This window comes from Temnothorax longispinosus, chromosome 2 (assembly GCF_030848805.1).
Source record: "Temnothorax longispinosus isolate EJ_2023e chromosome 2, Tlon_JGU_v1, whole genome shotgun sequence".
Taxonomy (NCBI): Eukaryota; Metazoa; Arthropoda; class Insecta; order Hymenoptera; family Formicidae; genus Temnothorax; species Temnothorax longispinosus.
Window position 1 is genome coordinate 20,900,059 of NC_092359.1, and position 19,216 is coordinate 20,919,274.

Here is a 19,216-nt window from a genome sequence, read left to right on the forward strand (position 1 = left end):
CGCGTGGTACTGAAATAGAATATTATAGCCGGACCATATATATTCCCATAATGTGCACCGCGCACGGAAAAGTCCGAAAATCACCCTTGTACACAGGCATAAATCGTCAAAACGGTCGCGCACTTATTCCCGTTGCCCTCCTCCGTGTATAAGTCAAAAATCGTCGGTTACAGCCGACGCGCATTATCGTCAATCGCACGAAACAAATATTTTTCCACGGGCTTCGAGAGGAGGGAATTCTTTCTCGAAAACACGCGCGGCGTTTGACATTACGCTCGAGTGTGGTGACAATCTCTTTTTGCCGAACGATTGCAAATATCGACGGATTTGCGGAATCGTCGGTTAAATTGAATTGCAAAGGAACCTGTCGTCGTGGCAGCCTTTCTACCGAAAGCGTGCACGCCGGCACGCGTGTTTACGCACACGCACACGCATGCACGCACGATTGCGATCGCGATCGCGATCGATGAGTCACTCGTCACCGCGATCCTCCCCCGTATTCGACAACAGAATCGGTCTCCAAAAAGCCTCCGCTTTCTTGCGCGAACCTTTCTCCACGCTATCGCCGTTCTCCATTACCGAACCGACGCCATTTGGAATTCAATCAGTCTGTATGTCTTTCCTATGAATAATATTGGCAGTGTATCAAAGTCGTGCAGATGGCACGATCGCGACTCGAATAATCGGACGAGAACGTTGTGGCATCGAAAACTGTTAATACTACTGCTAGACCGCCGATATGAAATTGATTTATAAATCAATCGGACGTATTCAACATGCTATCGATTTAATCCCTTAACAGTATTTTTATAATATATACATGCGTACACCCGGTAATAAGAATTAAATTGCGAATTTATATTCCTGTTTGCTTTGTTGTGCAATTAACTATCTGTATTAAAAATATAAATCACAAAAATGTAAAATTTTTCCACGCGTACATTGGAGATGAATAAAAAACATATCCATAACTGAAAACGGAGTTTGAAGTTTTTGCATATCCTTCTATATTGAGAAAATCATTAGAAAATAAACAAACTACTAACGTTTATTGCATTGTCAGCGAATAAACAGCGGAATATTTCTTTAATAATTATTATATTTTATTCTTAATCTTTATGCATGATATTAATTAATAAGGATCGATAACAAGAGGCTGCCGCATTAATTATACGTATAAATGAAATTTTAAGCGAATTAATAAACCTCTTTAGAATCGTTACGATAGTCCTGGTACGGTAATATAATAGCGATATCATCAAAATTTACGGGAATTTAACTCCGTGAATTCAAATTCGTGCCGGTTCATTTCTCAAATACGGGCACGGCACAGCAATGACAGCCATTAATCAGCAACGGCGGAAGGTCAATTATCCAAATGTCAATGATTATTAAGAATTTTAAATCAATAGAATCGTCCCGCGGCTAACGTTCCATATAATTGCTTTATGCACTCGGTAATTAATACGCGCGCGATGATACAACGTTCGAACCAGAATGTTAAAGAGAAATTCGCATATAATTATATAGTGCTATATGTACATTACAACGTTACATTATTACATTTAGAAACGGATCACGCAATTTATGATACACAAAGAGGACAAACTATTATCCGGGTTTACATTGATATCACTATCTTTAAAGAATAATCGTTTTGATATTTTTGTACTAAAAATGGCGAAAACAAGCGATTTGTGTAAAAAAAAATATCGTGTATTTTTATGTAGGAAAAATAAAGATTTATCTGTTGAGTCTCCGAAACGTATATTTGCCTAGAAATATTTCGTGTTTGCTTGATCCACATATTTTTCTCTAGATATAATAAAATCGATAGAAACCAAAGTAATAACATCTGTGCCTGCATAATGTGCCCAATATGTACAATATCGACAGGATCGTCAAGATTCTTCACGGTAAAATAGATTACGTGTTACAGCCATTGAGCGGTTTTTTATATATTACGTTACATCCTGTAAAGGTTCAAGCTTATATTCCTGCCGCGTTCTCGACGGATCGTCAATCTTCTTCGAGCAGACGATAACTACCACGTCTAATATCCCATCGTTCACGAACGAAGACCCGCTCTTATCCATTGAAACAGTGGCCATCTCGTCAAGCGGCGCTCTCGTAACTGGCTGACTGAGTGCAGAAGGGCGTATTCCAGGGCGTTAGTTCGCGATATCCGATCGGGACATCCCGCTCGCACACACTGTGAGCGGGAACGCATGACAATTATGTGAGATTAACGGTACGCGTAATTTCCCCTCCGCGTCCCAATCTTCCTGTCCCGCCAGATATCTGTCGAGTACCGTTGGATCCTTTGTCCCTTACCGCCGCACGATCGGTTTTGCGAAACCGTAGATACGATGAGAGGGAACGACGGCGGTTTCTGATTTTCGATCGATTGCACCGCGCAAATTGTTACCGCAAGCTATACCCCGCGCGTGGAGTGAAGAAGATTGATGTTCAATACCGACTAAAAAAAGGCGTGTATATATTGTTGTAACTCGTACATACATATAAACCGCTCGTTTTACGATCGCTTTGCGATCACTTTGTTTTACGTTCTACATAAATACGGAACACGATATTGTCTCGTTCAATATCCACTTAATAATTTCCGCATTAAAAAATTTCGCGAACCATTTTAAAGCGCGTTCTGTTTCAGCGCTATTAAGTCTTGGACTACCGTCGCATATTATGTGCTTATGTAAATTATATCTTAATTCATGAGTGGAGAATTTTTTAAGTGTCCGACTGCAAAAGCGCTGCATACTTGATGTGAAAAATTCTAGAACGTCCAGGACGACGGAAAGTGGAGATAAAGTCATGTCTGTGAAATAGCGCCTCTTAACGCGAGATTATTTTTCCCCTGGCACGATACGTCGCGACTCTCATTGAATTTAGGTCCTCGCTATAATTAGTCAGTGCTACAAAGCGCTCGCCGCGAAAATCTAATGCCGAGCGTCGCGTCGGTCGTGTTGAAACAAAATCCGCCAATTTGGATGAAAACCGCCGGAGAGAGGGCCCGGTTGACGTTCCCGTTAAAGCGGATATATCATCGCGACTCCGAAACGTCCAGAGACGCGTCCTTCTTTTTCGCTCCATCGCGATTCGAATAGCAAATAAAGATGCAAGAGGGATGTTTTTCACACCCATAGCCTCCTGCACGAAGGAGTCCCCGGCGAAACTACGGCGTGTGGAAATAATAAAGCGAACGACAACGAAGGAGGCAGAAGGGCACGTTGGCTATTCACTACTCTCCGCAGTCTCCGCGTTCACATTTATTACGCCTTTCCCCTCTCCCTGTCGCAACCCTTTTTCTCGCATCGTATGATGCGATACCTACGTAGGTGCGAGCGCAAACGTGTGCTTTACGTGTTCATGCATATGTTTATTCCCGAGCTTACGAGCGTATTTCCAAGTCGCGACAGACTCATACATGCATTTGTACGAGTAAGCAATATCGTCACTTTATGAAATAAGAATTCCATCTTGTAAGCTTAAAATCCATGCAACGTCCGATAAACCCTGTCTGCTAGATGAAGGGAGCGGCGTTTTTACTGGAACAATTTCCAATGGTCCAGCGGGATTCGAACCCGGATATCCTATATAATTATATCCTATATAATTTGCATAAATCTCTAGAAAGAGTACGCATTAATAAGTTAAGGAGTAAAACTCATTCGGAAATGACGGAATATGCTGACGAAAAAAAAATATTAATTCAATGAAATTTTAGAGCTTCATATTGTTGGATAATTGACGGACGGGCGGTGATTAAAGAACGCCGCATAATTAATGTGACGAAACTTAAAAGTTTCTCGTTCGAGACGTAATATGCATGTATAATGTGACGGCTAAGTGTCACACGCCGCCGTGACTCGAAAGTGGTGAAATTTGCACCGGCTGTAGACGCGACTTTAAATTTACATTTGAGAAATCCCCGTCGCGAGAAACGAAAGCCAAACGACGGTGCACGTCGGCTAACTTTTCCGCCGCACTGACAGCTCGACATTCGAATCCCTGAAAATCCTGTGTAAACCCTCCGGCAGCCTTCCTTCAAAGAATTCTAATACGCGAAAAGCAGGCTACTAGTGTACTGACAACATTCTATCATGAGCGTCATACATGCGTTCGCACTCGAAACATTTTCCCTTCCACCCCTCTCTCTTTCTCTCTCTTCTCGCTTTCCTCTTTTTCTCTTTCTGAAGTCTAAAGTCGCCTAGACAAGATCTGAGATTTACAGAAATAAAATATAAAAACAAAACTCCGTTTTACAGAGAACAGCATAAAGTTTCAGTAACTGCTTAACTTAGTTTGTATGACGATTCCAAAGATACTGTACAGGTCAGATTCCTCGATAAATCAATACACCGGACTGTATGAACAAAAGCTGACGTGCAGGATTGTAAGTTTTCTATCGTCCAACATAAATTTCTCACATCGTAAATCGTACACCTTAACGCCCTAAATCCTAACTCCCTAGTTGTGTATCTGTACCAATAGAAAAGAGAGGTTCTACATAACATCGATAATAAATTTTAAAACAAATTATAAAAGTTATTTATATATAATTGCCATTCTCTCTTCTCGCTGCCACGGAAATTATTCAAGATTCAATCAAATCGCGTAATTCCGAACCGCACGTTCAACGTTTAGCATTTCCCAACTCGGAGAATTAGGAGAATCAGAGAACGGATTATGAAGTCATGATAAGTCGCGGAATATCCGGCGTGTTTGTTGATACCGAATGACCGATTTCCATCGCGAGGCAACGAGCGCATAATCTCAGTTTTCGTTGGCGTCGGTGCGCGACCCCGGCGTGCCTTCGAATGCGCAAACCAATTGCGCGTCGTAAGCTCGAGTCGCGTGGTCGAGAGCTTTGAGAGTTAGTCGCCGTCACGGCAACGTAATGCGAGTCGCTACCGCGATGTTATATCACCGGCGTGGATGTTCTCCGTAACTTGATCAGCGAATTTACAGACGACGAGTGCGGGTATTAGTCGTTAATAAAATAGAGATGAGATTGATCTGAGTCGCGAAAATCTCCTCCCGGACAAAGCAACGTAATCATAAAAAAATTTATCCCTATATCGAGAAGCTCGCGTTTTCACCTTCGATTGGTACAGGATAGTTCTGTGGATATAGTTTCTATCAAGTGACAAGAGATTACCGCTGGAACGGGGTACCGGAAGTGCGTCGATACGTGGGAACCGGGTGAGTACTCGCATGATCGACCAGAATCCTTTTAGAGCCGCGTGCCGGCCGGCTCTTATTTGTCAAGCTCGCGTTTATCCTATCAACTTTCATCGGAGCTTAACGAGAGCGTACAGGACGTGGCGGTCGACCGGCCGTACATATCGATCAGTCACCTGTCACCCGTAGAATTCAATTAATATTCACGAGGGCGGCCGACACGTCACAGGTGCCATTCGACAACCGACGAAACTATACGTTACAGATTGAAATGAAAAATATCGCGGGGGCGGCCGGTAAGAAAAGCTCATGCGGGGAAGCGCAATTTTGCCATTGCAAAAGAAACGCGGCTAACGAGAACGAGCTAGATGGAGAATTCACATTTTGAACACGCATTTGAGCCCCGAAATATAAAAAGAAACTCTTCGAGAAGCAGTTTACATCTCTCTCGCCGCACCTGTTTGTCGTTTCCACACGTCTCGAGACTTCTTTTCCTCTATTTTTCCTATTACACTTCAAAACCGGCCAGCGTCTTAAAAGCGCACCACCGGTTTGCTTCAGAACGTGAAATTCTCTATCGCAGCTCGAAACGGTTGAAGCTAAGTGATTTCAGGGCATGTTCAGAGCGAGCGTTGTAGAGAAAATAATCATTTTTGCGAAATTTCGACGAGCTAGCCAGCAATCTAGTGAAAACCCGTTGTTCCGGGCACACATCTTGGACAACGGCGCTACAATACTCTCTATGCATTTCGGACCAAGACCATTTCAGGCAAGTCCTTATAATACCCAGCGAATCCGTTTTCGTATAACGATCCCCAGAGCATTCGGTACGGCGAACGGAAACGAAGGAAGGGAACCGGGGGGGGGGGGAAGGAAGGATAGATCTATGTGCCGCGTTGTGGGTAAGTCGTTTCATTGACTACCGGAATATTCCGCTCGGGCTTCAATTTGCGAAAGTTTGGGCTCGGGCGGCTTGGCTGGGGATAACTCGCGCGATTTCAAAGGCGGCATTCGTGTTAACATAGCTCTCCGGTGGGTGACGGCGTCGCGCAGGCTGGCTATATAAATTGCTTTTCATCTTGCAGACAATGTATAGACTGTGGACATTTAATTTTGAAAACAAATAGCCGAGAAACTTTTCGCCGCGGTTTGCGACTCGCGTGCGAAATTAAGCTTCCTTTGTACCGCGCTCTCCACTGATCAATTAAGCGCGAGGGGGTATCGCGTTGTTGTGACTTCCATTAGTATCGTTGCGCGTCAAACCAAATTTAAGGTACGAGCAAATGGTGCTGGTTTATAAACTGTAGCTCAACAAAACTGATTGCGAGCGCTTCTCTTAGGACGCACGAAACATTTATATCGAAACATTTTTATTATGTGTATATAGAGTCATTGTTTACTGACGGAAAAAATAAAATAAACCTTGCGTCATTACTGATTATTTCATGATGCATTGATTAATTTTGTGATATTATTTGCACGATAATATATGAGTCGCTGACGTGTGCAGAGCAATTTGAAAGTAAAGATGAATATTATATGCACATATCCATTTTCTATTATGGATGCATGGAGGTAATATAATCTTCAAAGAGACTTGAGAACACATTATTCTATTCTCTAAGAAAACGACAAAAAATTTATTACGTCGAATAGTGATGAAATTCGATCGTCGACGTCTATGGAAATCGTTTTAATTCTGATCTCAGCGAATCGATACCGGGAGTGACTGTGTCCACTGGTTAAATTGGTTCCGGTCCCGAATATAATGCGGTCCTGGAATTCGATATCTGAGGAATCGATTCGCCTGTTTAAAGACTAGTAGGAATGAAATATTAACCCGGCGGAGGGAGGGGAGGGACTCGGCTATTTGAAGATCGAAATTGTAATTCCAACGATTGAAACTTCTCTCCTGCGGAGAGGGCGGAATCTGTGCGGCCCGGCGAGGAATGGGAGGCGAAGAAGATCAAGACGCGGAAATTCCATTCCCTCCGTCGTCATGTGACGGCCGAGTTCGCGTTCGAACTTCAGGCATTATGTAACATCGGAGCTTTTTATGAATTCCCTAGTTAAAGAGTAAGTACTTCCTTCCACGCGACTAAGTTGCGCCCGCCGCCGTGGGTCATGAACCTTCGCGATTGCTCCCTGTATTTGTACCCAAATTGTCTTCGTCGGTTAACCGTCGTCGTTTGCCTGAAACGTTGCAGCCGGCACCGTACTAAATATCGACTTCGGCTTTCGGCTGTTTACGCGCAGTCACTCGAAATGCTAATTTACATGCCGGGAACAACAATGAACGCGCGATACATCATGTTCCAGAAATACACTACGGAAAACCCGAAATGACGTAGCAAATAGTGAAATTCAATGAAACAGACCGATACTTTGTATCCAGCGCACGCGGGGCTAATTGTCAACATTAACAAGAGTTAAATTAATGGCAGGGGAGGTTGCGAAAATGTTTCGCGATTAAAATTCCAGCATGCGCGCGCGCGTTTACGCTCGGGCGGTACAGCCCGCGAAGTCCGGAAATTCGCACGGGGAGGGAAAGGAGGGAATCGGCAAATATTCGACTTTTCATCTCGGTAACGCAAATTGCTACCCTCGACAGGCTGGACATTTCATTACCGAATTCCCCGTGTGATACGTGCATCGCGCGTGTGGTTAAACCGGGACCTCACGAGGATAATTCAGTCATCCGTTAATCGAAAAAGAGACAAAGATGAATTGCCGCGGAGGATCCCGTCCATCCCGATCGTCACGCGTTGTTTCCAAGGGCTGCCGGCTGTCAGGCGCTCGCGATTTATTCGCATCTGTTTTGCAGCATGTGTATTGCAATACAGACTTCGGCTATATAGTATACATATAATATATAGCACGCCAGATCGCTAATATCTATATACAAGCGATAATATAATCGCAGATCAAGAAATGAAAATTGAATACAAGTAGTATAGGAGATATGTGGTTGATATATATTTTCAAAATTTTAAAACAATTCTTATCATTGTTTATACATATGCGAAGATTTCGTTATTATTGTTAACTATGCAAAATTAATATCGTAATATTTACGTAAGAGATCTATTGCTTTTCTGCTCTCCATACGTCTGTCTGGATTTCTTATTTTTTGAAGATATGATAACATAACACGAACTCATCCGGATATTGGACACAAAAATACTATCAGTACAATAGTACAAAAGTCAGTGATATGTAATATAAGCACGTGTCCAATAATCTTCGAAATTTGCTAGCTATGTCGGCGCAAAAAAAAAACAAATTGCATAATTGAATTATGTAGCTAATAATAGAACTAATTATTTAGAGAAAGAATTTCAAAAAAGTGATTTTATAAAGATTGTTATTATAAATTTTATTCATTTTGCTTCTCTTTCGTATAGTCTTCTTTTTCTTTTTTTATATTAATGTTGGATTGCATAAGGTTGCTGGTATATTTTTCAGCAATGGACCTCGACGTTATTATGTGCAGTATTCGTATAATTGAAATAAAAATTTAAAATTATTTAAGCAATTTTAATGCTTATCAGAGCATTTAAAGCGTGTACAAAAAGCATAAAGCTTTTAAATACATTTTTATTTTAATATTTTACAAAACCAATATGTAGATTTCAAATACAATAGAAAGCTGAAAAACACCAATTTTTTTATGCAAAAATACTTTATTAAATTTATACAAAACGCGAATTAGAATTTGATGTATATCCAAGATGTAAATATGAATTCGGAAATATGAATCTGACTTATTAGGTATGCATACCAGTTATTTAATAGTTTTGTTTCAAAAAAAGCTTAAAGCTTTCTATGTACCTTTATTTTCTATATGTACCTACAAAACATTTTTTTTAGAAATCTGACAAAAAATAGTTTAAAATAGTATAACTGATGGTTAAATAATACTATTCCACAATATGTTTCGAAATGGGGCTATTATTTAAGTTTGAAATTTACTGTTGATTAATGATGAAAGATCGTGATTGAAATTAACTGTCAAGTCATATGATGAAAAAGATCGTGACAATGAATGCATTACTGAATCATTGGAACCTTAATACACTTCAATGAGACCTTAAATACGCATTACGTTCTTCGAAAACACAATGACTATTACGCGATACGGACGGAAAATATTTAATGAGAATACCGCAGTACGTTCCAGGCATTTCTACGAAACAAATTATATCTTGAATTTGTTTCGCTTGCATCCATCATAAGAATAAGGCGTTTAAGTCTTATAAAGGAAACATTTCATCATCGCCGGGTATGCCACCATCGCACCCTCGTATTTCTACAAAACATTTTCTTCCATATACAGCTTGACGGCTGCAGTAACAAGTTTTCTTTCCATCCCTTCATCTTTCTCGCTCTCGCGGCGCGAGATGATTTTATTAAATCCGTCTCGGATATCGTTTGTGACATTCGAGTATAACGCAATCTTGCGCGTTGCTCAACGAGACAAGCAAGTTCTTCTACTACTTTGATCTTATTGCTTTGATCAAAGATATTATAAATCGCGCAAAGCAACTCTACATTCCAATCAAAGTTGATTTTATCAAATCTCTCCACTCTTGCTCTCTCTAAAAAAAAAGAACATAGAAGGAAGAAAAAAAATCATTATAAAACAATAAGTATACAAATGTTCTTATAAAAATAAGTAATAAGAAAGATATGCGTTTATTATGAAGAAGTACATCATTTTAAGAAAGAATTGGAGGTTTATTTTCGATATTTATTATATTTCGAGATTTAATTGGTGTCGTTTGTGATCCCATCGTTTGTACGTTAGTAAATTTGGCAGAAATAAATAAAATCTTTAAACAGTAGTAACGTAGGTCGTCTCTAGGAACCTGCTATATATATTATTACGCAAATAATTTCTCTTTTAGATTCCGCAAGAATTTCTATTTGACCAGTCATAAATTTTACTCCTATCGCTGGAAATGAAAAATCTCGAAAGGCTACTATTGCATACGGTTGGGTAGGAGCAAAATCTAGGAGAATTTGACGACATATTTACTCGACATGATTCCTCTCACCGCACCTACCATTCTTTGATCTCGTTCGCTTCCCTTTCCCCGCCATTCCCCCGGTCCTCCATCTCTCGTATCCCTTTTTCGCCTTCGCGATTTGGTTCGAGCCTCCTCTCAGGAACGCTGTATGAATCTCCCGCCCCCCTCCACCCCCTCGAAAAACCGAGGCAATCCAGGCCAAGAGCTAAACCACTCGCGAGCTCGTCTGACAGACGTGTTCGCGAGCAATGGCACGGCATATTCCCGGCAGCGCGGTGCAACGCAGTGCTCGGGCGCGATAGTGTGCAGTACGGAAATGGGAAAACTTTTAAGGCACCTAAGGAACACAAAGTGCTTTTGTGAGCGTTACCTGTTCGCGCAGGTAACATCGCGCGTCTCGTGTAACATTCGCGGCACCTTCGGGGATACGTAATTCCCGGTGCACGAACGCCCCCCCTGATGAAAAATGGCCCTCGGCTTCATCAGGCGTTCGTTCACTTCTGAATCGCACATGTGTCGGAATGGAGCATCTCTCGCGACTAGCGCGATGAATCTTGGAAAATCCATTAGCGATCTACTTATAGATAAGATCTTGTCTATCGAGTTGCACAAAAGTGCTTAGAGGCGAATCAATACGACAAGCACTCTAAATTATAATAAAAATAGTATGCAGTGAATTAATGTTATATTATTATAATGTTGGTTAAAATATTTTCTATGTATAAATGTGATAAATTGAGACAGCCAAAGCGTGCAAAAACGCAAATCGCACACGGAAAGAACGGTTTTACTGAAATATTTAAAAATTTAGCTAAATACAGATCTGAAAATAATTTTTTTGCACTATTAAAATAATTACAGTAGGTCGCTGAAGTACAATGATAATACTGTAAAAAAACTTTGACACTTTAACAATCAATTTGAGTGTTCTACATAATTATTTTGATGGTGCAACAAAATTATTTTCAGATCTGTATCTAGTTAAATTTTTAGATACTTCAGCACAACCGTTCTTTCGGTGCAGACTAATGCGCGGACTGCGAGGTGATTTAGGATGCACCGAATTCTCTGAGAAAATTTAAATGATCCGACGTTCTCTTTTTAAAAACCCCTTGCATCTCTCTACTTAAAAAAGCAATTTTTCGGCACGTCGGCTTACGCCGTAACTACGCCAGCGCGCGAGTTATGACATTCGCGAAAACTCCGGGGGGCTTGCATTTAAAATATTTCATAGTTTAAGCAGATAGCCCCACAAACCCTTTAACTTGTAACCAGCCGCGGCCGTTCGCCGCACACCGACGTAAACTCTCATGAATTCGCAAACAACCCCACCGGCACTCGAAACAAGTTTCTCCCTCTGGTCCGGTTTCACAACGCTTCTTTCTGCCGCGGTCAAAGAGAATCATCAGACATTTCGATGCAGTTCCACTATCGTGCTTATAACGTCGGCGAGGGAACGAGCGGAAACTATAATACTAACGGCGAAGTTTTCGCGAGCCGTATCGCTTCATTACCCCTCGGAGTGGTGCGAGCTCTCGTCTCCTTGCGTTTACATAAAGGCATCATTACGCACCCACTTGCTCCGAATGGGACGAAATCGCGGCAGTCTTTCGTTTAGACTTCTTTTGTCTCAGTTATCCCGCTTTGCGCAACAAACGTGAATTAAGATCGGCTTACAGCGAAAGCTCCTTTATGGAGACGCGTCTCTGTCACGAGGGTAAAGCGAAGTATCGCGGACACCCACGTCTGTCTTTTTGCACGATCTTACTTCTCCACTTTCGTTCTCCCCAGTTTTCCTCCCTGTGACGTCAACATCCATCTCGATTCGATATACAGTTCGCTGTAAAATGTGATTTATCAGTTACTCGCGTGAGCGAACGTGTCGAATCGAGTCCGCTCTCGCTTGTCCAAGCTTTTTCCCTCTCGTAGAAACAAAAGTATTGACATAAAATATTAAGACCATTCACGTGAGACACGGCGACGTCGACGGATTTCGCTTGCACGGGAAATATTCCGAAAAATTGCAATATTCTCTATAAACTGACGAAAGACGTTCTTTCTTCGCTGTAATTAAAAATGACAATAATGTATAATAATTATAGAAGGAGAGCGCTCTAAGATATGACATATAATAATATGACATGAGAAACGACGTGTGAGAATGACAACACATAATCCATTTTAAAATATTTTACTAAATATAATATAATACTTTTAAAGCTCCACTTAATATGCAATATTTTCCTTAATTAAAATGTTTCTAAAATTAATGCGTCTTGTCATGAGATTTTCGTTATTTTTTTTAATTAGACGCAAATCCATAATTATTATATTAATATATAATTCAAGTTAATAAAAATCTATTAAAATTGAATATTTTTATAATCTTTATGTGGAAATTTGTTCATGTCTTTCATGCTGAATCGCGAAATAAAGTTATAATCACCTTTAGTTTGTGCTGCACTTCGAGACAATAGTAAATGATTTGTAAAACATTGATAAAATTAAATCGTACTGTATATTGTATAAATGTGTTTTGCCACCTGCACGATCGCCTATCTACTCATTGTACAGCATTCCGCATCTACTCAGCAGCAAACTATCGGATATTCGATTGAGGTCAATCAAGAGCGGCGCACTCGTATAACGGTTTTCTGTTGCAGTTCTCCAATTTTGCAAAGGAAGAAAAACGACGTTTTTAGAAAAACGTGAACTTCCTCTTTATCCCGAGGCAGTAGCGCAACTTTCCAATTGCTTTTCGAGATTAGTGATTCCCAATATTTCTTCGTTCACTATCCGGAATTTAATATCACTTCTTCTTAAGATCGAAATAACGGCAGATACAATATAATTAAGTTGTATCTTATCGTATTTTATTTATTCTAATCAATTTATATTAATAATTATACATTTTTGAAAATATTATTTATATCTTCAAAGAGAAATATCTAGATATATCAATAAAACAAAATAAATTATTGTAATTTGCTGCAAAATTTACTTGCATCCAGAATAACCGAATTATTTTCAGAATCTTGATAGGTACTGACGCGTGGAAGTGAATATTACGCAATGTGAGAATCGAAATAATCAGATTTGCCCACATAGGATCGCGAGAACAAACGAGGTAGATTTTGTCATCGAAGGTGAGAATCATATGAAATATTCCTTGGTGGTGCCCGAAGCTCCGCAATTCGATTCCAGCCATGTTGAGGGAAGGCAATGCTAAACCCGCAAGTTGGCATGCAATTTAATACCGGCACGAAATCCTCGAAATTATTCGATTACGTGGCTTGCTCCGAAGAAATTTACCGATAATGCAGGAATGAGTGCATCTGCAGGGAGTAAAACCGCATTCCAAAAAAATATGAATGCAAATAACGTAAAATCTGCCAAGTGCACGCTTGGAAATAAAATTATACACGCAAAGAACCGCACTCCTTTTCTCTTGTCCCTCTTTTTTTCGGTCCTTTCCTCCGCAACTCTACGAAATAATTACAGGCGTTGCGGAACAATTCCTCCGCGCCAAGCATGCGGACCGCGCGCTATGCTTCGCCGCAACATATTGCGACAATTGTAATAAGGCTATAGGGATAAACGATTGTCCGTGGTATGCGATATGGGCCGTGGAACGCGTTTCTAGCAGGGCGTATATATAAACAGAATTTCAGGGAACGTAAGTGTGTAATGCATGCCATAAAGCGGTTACATACCAGCGCGCGTACGGTAAATCGAGTTTAGTCGAGAATATATCGACATAAGTGTTGCGATGTGACAAAGCGGTTCCTGTGGCAACCGATTATTGCAAAGCTATTTACATCATCCTCGACACGCCATTACTTGCGCTACAAACTTCAATAATATCGATATAATATGTAAGTGATGGTGTGGGTTTCATCCAACTTGGCTCTGCGTTTAAACGGTTGCGGTATTATCGATGTAAACTCGATACCTTTCGATGTAACTCGCTCGTAACTGAGAATGAAATGTCTTAAGACACCTTTATTTATAATCGAGATGAAAATGATCGACATGTGTGTCGCTTAACGTTTAATATTATGATTCTTTAATGTCTTTAGACAGCATGTCGATAAGATACAAAAAGAACGTACGTTTTTTAATACAAATTGCTGGCTGAACAATTATCGTACCTTTGCACGTATCATTGCACTGCAGATCTGTCTCGCGTTGTTTCAAAGTTTCGGTATATTGGCCGTGACATTGGGTCACAGACGCGAGCTACGAACGTGTAGAGTTCGATATCATCTACCTCGGAGTGAAATATATCTAATTTGCATGTAAACGAGCAAGAACTAGAACTCTCGGCACTTACCAAGGCTGTTCCACCACGTTAACTTTAGCGTGGCTACAATGAAACTCGATCGAAAAAATTTCACCTGTAAATTTGTTCTAAATGCGATGGCTCACGCCGTCGTGCAATATTACATTAATAAAGGGGAAATTTTCTTGAAAAGATTTTGATATAGCTACAGCTATTAATAAGATAATAGATACTTAATAACACGATGAATATAAATCAAGACCATTCCCCTTTAGTTATTATAGATGCTTTTATTAATTCAGAACTTATTTTTCCTTAAGAAATATTTAATTCTGAAAAAGAAGCGACATTTAATTCAATCTTTATTGAAAATTAACTTTAAATTACTCAATAAATCAAAGTCTCAAATAAAAGAAATAAAAGTAGTCTCCAAAAAAATATTCTAAGAGAAGTATGTTTTATTTTGAATTTTATCATACGTCATTTCATTGCTCGAGTCAATTTGTAAGGATTTCTCGTAAGAGTAAATTATTTATTTTGCAACTATATATTCAAAGTTATCTTCGTGGTGATCTTCTATTGAAGATCAAAGTCGATGTCAGGCATAACAACCATGGTTCCGTATCACATCCTGATTATATGTAAGACTTTCCCGAGACGCGATATTAGCAACGCTCTGTTACCCGTAATCGTGAGACTACTTGTAGTTAGCGCCAAATTCCTATTCAGAACAGCTAACATAGTTCTAACATCACATAGAGCGGCAGAACAAGCCGGAAATGCCAAGGAACCGGTACAAGATCAATATCAAGATGGCGTTCTCTTATACCTGTTAGCTCGGAAATTTCGCCGTGCTGTATTGGCGAGATAGCCCGAAGCCAGAATGGTCGGCAAATCCAGATTTATTGAACACAAATTTCTCGGAAAACGAGACGCGACAGCTGGAAAGACTCGCATCGATAAAACTCGGACGCGTTATCGAGTCTTTACTGCCGCTATGTATCCAGCGCATTGTTCGCATTGAATAGAGATTGCAACCAGTGTAAGCTTAATATTAAATATAATATAATAATTATATTAATAATAAAATTATATATATACACATCTACAAAATTTATCTAAAATATTATACAATAAGAATATTAATATTTGTGTGTAGATAAAACACACTCTCTCTTTTTTCGTATTTATTTACATTACTTGATACAGCGAGATTTTGAATGAATGTATGGAATTTTCGCGGATCTCTGTATCCGTTTCTCGCCGGCGAACAGTTGGACAAATTAGATTCGTAACGCGTCGCGAGAATATCATCGACGTGTCTGCGTTGCAATCTGTCAATTTACGCCAAAAACATGCGAGTTTACCTTGTCGCGGGAATTCACGATACGTATTCCTGTGGGAGATAAACAGGAGTTCGTGACAGTACCCTCATCGACAAGGGTTGCTTTACAAAGATAGATCGACTATACTGACCTACAGCGATGATCGACGAGCCGCCCGCAACCGCGCGCAGCCCATTCTCCCTTCGCAGCTTCCGGGATCGGGCTCACCTGAGACTCCTCGGGAAAGGGAGGCCAGGATCTCAAGGAATCGCGTGTGCATCCTAGAAAAAAGATCGAGAAATGACAGATGTGCATCTTACGTAAAAACCTATGTATTTCGCACGATACTTTTTCTATCGACGAGCGAAGGATGACAATCGATTATATGTGTGTTCGCGTGACAAATAAGTGAACAGCGCACAGTGTATAACATTGTTCGCGTAGTCTTCTAGAATAATATAAAGCTAAAACAATTACGTATATCACGTCTAACATAATAATTTTCTGCGGTGTTCACGTAGTAATTATGAAATTCCAATAAAATAGCTTATTATAATTAATATAATTAATAATATTTAATTATAATTAATAATGTTTGATGTAATTAATAATATATAACGTATAATATTAGATAATTGAATAGATACCTCAGAATTAATACGAAACAAAATTAATTAGATGTTTGAAAATAAAAATAAAACTTTAAATACATTTTATGGATTAAAATTATGTACATACGCGATGTTCTTATCAATATAGAAAAAATTTAAGATATCAGTATACGATGTCGCATTGCGCAGGAATTCTTTTCGAAAAGGGTATCGAAACAATAGTTTACTGTCTAGTTTTCTGGACAATTCAAAGTTATTTATACATATACTTGCTTTTTCAGAAGATTATATTTTATTCTACAAGTTCTTTTATCGACCTTTTACTATCGACATTTAAAACGGGGTCAGCAAAATGTCTATTAATAAAATTAGAAAATATAAACTGCTTTGCTATTAAGATATTCAAATCTTCTATATTTTATTATTAATAATTTTTAACAAAGTTAATTTACTTAAATATAAAATTAGAAATTTTATAGTCATTATTGTATTATGTTTTCCGTTCTTTAATATATTTATTTAAAACATAATTATTGATTTCTTTATTTTTCTGCTTATATTTGTTTCAATTACGAAAAGATTTATTATTATAAATTTGTGAGTAACACAGTTTTATTTATTCTATTCGAAATTATATTATCAAATATATATCTACTGATGTAAAAAATAAATATATTTCTTATATTTATTTATTTATTTTGTTGATATAATTTATTTTGTAATCTGACTCTACATATTTTATAAATAACCGCATATTTCTCGATTTTGAGTCTCCCATGGCACAGCCCAATATCAAACTCCCAGTCGAATGCCAGTCAAAATGTTAAATATAAATCACGATAAGAAAAAGAATAGAATGATTATTACATAATTGGATAAAAACACATTGGTATATGTGTATTCTGCAAATAAGTAACTTTTTTTAAATGGAAACACTTCGTGTGCTCGAGACATTTATTCCTGGCTACTCAACTTTTGAGACATTTTACGTTAGATATAACTTCCGGCATATATTTATGTTTCATATAATCAACGTAAGTTCAACCTGGTATTTCGGAGACACGTCGTGTAATAGGTGTTGTAGATGAATGCAACAACGTTAATAATATAGGCAATTATGGATCACGCTAGTATTAAACAGAGTTGCGGTTGCAATTAATAAATACCAAATTACATTGACAATGCCTAGTCGCAATCACAATTACCATATTCTAGTTACACTTATGCTCACAATAGCAATAGCAATAATGAACTTTGCGGTAGCAATTTGTAATTGTAATAGTATGTGAATTTTTTAGTGAAATGAGGACCCAACAAGTAATAAATAATATAAATTATACGAACATTTCTGCATGTCCTTTAGAAAATAATAGAAAGTTTAAAAATGTGGTGCTTGTACGTTTTATAGAAAACGTGTCAATAAAGATAATACAAACTTTTGTTAAATCATGTTTTATTTAAGGAACATGCGTGTTTAAGAAATAATGAAATTCACGTTATTCCGTAACTTTTTATCGACTAGGGAAACAACCTCGGAAACGACTGATAAGAATACGAGAATCTCGACGATTGACGGTATACTAACGAAGCACATTCGCACCTTTGAAGTTGAATGTACCACGGTACAATGCGATGACTAACAAAGTAACGATTGTTTCGCGAGATAATGCAGTATAGGGGCCGCTTTAAATGCCACGGAGAGAAGAGTTAACGAGTAGCGGTGTGCGGCGCGCAGCACAATGCGGAACTTTCCACCCTATATTCAAAACTGTCACATTCGGATTCACGCGAATGGCGACGTTGCAAAGTTTACGCGCTGCTACAAAGTTTCGCAGCCACTCAAGCCGCTATCGATAACCATTGAGCGCAAGATATGCGGTAAATCTACCCCGCACATCGCGCGTCTGTCTTGCGATCGTGCCTTCTTTGCTTCTTTTCCACGCCATTTCTTTTGCAGATCTAACTCGTACTTTAAAACAATACAATTCTCCCGAGGCGTGGAATATAAAATGTGCTTTTAAATATTACCGTCAGCTTTTGTGTACTTTTTCTCGTCGGGACGTTTGTCTGTTTATAGAGGAAATATTCCCTTCAAATTATTCTTCTTAGTTACCTCGTTATTTTGATATGCTCTGTATCAAGGTAATTCAATAGCAATTTAATATTCCTTAAAGTCATCTAAAGTTTGACATAATTGCGCATTTAATCACCTAATATACACAAACGGATACCAATCGATACATTATCGCTGTTATCCGACTACGTTTTTCCGCTGTATAGAAATCGCTCTTCCACGCTCAATTTTCAGGCGTTAGATGAAAAATACAACGAATCGTGATCACCTACTGTTGCGGGCTGTATCTCCGGGGGATGAGGGATTGAAGGCGTAGAAAACGATGACTTACGCGAGAAAGTATAGAAACGTAACATCGGGACGTATTCCACGCACGCATATTACTCCGGCATCGATTCCCGGCGCGCAATATACGCGCGACCTTTCAAAAGTTACATAATGTCGCACGCGAAAATGCCTCCGCGAGAGGATATGCATCAACAAGTCCGTAGAGTGTGCACTCTATCGGTCTCTGAAAGCGAGCGCCGACGCGAGTAACTCTTGACGACGACGGCAACGACGAGCCAAACCCGTGCTCCAACTTTCGCGAGCACGTACGATACCGACGCCGCCTGAGGCGTTGCCGCCTCCATTCACCCCCCTTAAGAAATCGCGGAGATCTCACTTCATAATTTTACAGTCCCGTCTTTTCT

At 39.3% G+C, this 19,216-nt stretch overlaps 1 protein-coding gene and 1 long non-coding RNA gene across 2 annotated transcripts in view; one reads left to right on the plus strand and one right to left on the minus strand.

Moving 5' to 3' along the window:
* Positions 1–19,216, plus strand: part of LOC139808516 (uncharacterized) — a 333,331-nt gene that overhangs the window by 172,665 nt on the left and 141,450 nt on the right. The gene's annotated exons all lie outside the window — the stretch shown is intronic.
* LOC139808527 (uncharacterized) overlaps positions 1–19,216 on the minus strand; it is a 200,278-nt gene that overhangs the window by 96,913 nt on the left and 84,149 nt on the right. Inside the window, exon 3 of the long non-coding RNA XR_011730889.1 lies at positions 15,991–16,120. This is a non-coding gene — a long non-coding RNA (uncharacterized lncRNA). The remainder of the gene's footprint in view (positions 1–15,990; positions 16,121–19,216) is intronic.